Raw genomic sequence first — 1,053 nt, forward strand, 5'->3', positions numbered from 1 at the left:
GTAAAAACCAACAGCCCTGTAAACCAGATTCTCAATACACACAAATTAGTTTGACTGAATTCCATTTGCTGTCCCCATATAAACCCCTAAAGCAAATAGCATAGTTGAAATCAGCTAAAACATTAAACAAAAAGAAACTCCAGTACCTTTTTTGTTGTTCATTTGATTCTAAATTCATGCTTTGACTGAATTTTTCATACCTCATTTCATATTTCATTTCTGCAATTTTACAAAATAGAATCTCAGAGTCAGAAAGAACTTTTGAGACTAATCCTACTCACAGTTTATTTAGTAATAAGCCACCAGATGCTTAGGAAGTGGTCTTTGCTTGATGACCTACAATGACCTACAAGGAAGGTTTATCTCCTACTTCTTAAGGCAAACCTTTTTCATTTTTAAATAATTCTGATCACAACAGTTTGCAACTTTTATACACTGTTTCTTCTACCTTTAGGAACAAATAGAAAATTCTTATCTATCAATCCATACTTCATGTGACAAATCTTAACATAATTGAAAGCATTGGTCAGGTCATCCTACCTGAATCCTATCTTCTAAAGGCAAAACATACTCAGTTCTTTCCATTGAAATTCAAATGACATGGACTTTTAAGTACCTTTATCATACAATTGCACTCCTTTAGGTGGCAATGCCTTACTCATATATTCGTTGTAAAGGCTGTTAGGACCTCTTCCATTTTTATCAAGGGAAGTACTAACCTTTTCTTCTTTCATATAATACCACTCCTTTGGAAACTCCATTTACTCAAAGTTCTTAAAATGTGTTGACCCAAACTAAATATAATACTTCAGAGGAGTTTGGACCAGGGATAAGCACAAAAGAGTATTACCTCCTTATTCCTGGAAGCCATCTCTCTCTTGATGCAAATAAACTTTTTGACTTTCACATTACACTAATGCCTTATATCGTACTTGAAGTTTACTAAAATCCTCCAAATCTTTTTTATGTGTCTAATCTTTTATTTTTTTTTAACCTAAGTATATTGCCTTTAAATTACATTTTGTTGGAATTGGTCCATGATGTTAGTCTGTT

General features: G+C 32.8%; 1 non-coding gene across 1 annotated transcript; it reads right to left on the reverse strand.

Annotated features, from left to right (window-relative positions):
• Nucleotides 1–610: 610 nt before the first annotated feature.
• Nucleotides 611–741, reverse strand: LOC141552397 (U6atac minor spliceosomal RNA). The gene has a single exon (XR_012485190.1). It is a non-coding gene; the product is annotated as a U6atac minor spliceosomal RNA (small nuclear RNA).
• Nucleotides 742–1,053: the final 312 nt, after the last annotated feature.

The sequence above is a fragment of the Sminthopsis crassicaudata genome, chromosome 1 (genome assembly GCF_048593235.1).
Source record: "Sminthopsis crassicaudata isolate SCR6 chromosome 1, ASM4859323v1, whole genome shotgun sequence".
NCBI lineage: Eukaryota > Metazoa > Chordata > Mammalia > Dasyuromorphia > Dasyuridae > Sminthopsis > Sminthopsis crassicaudata.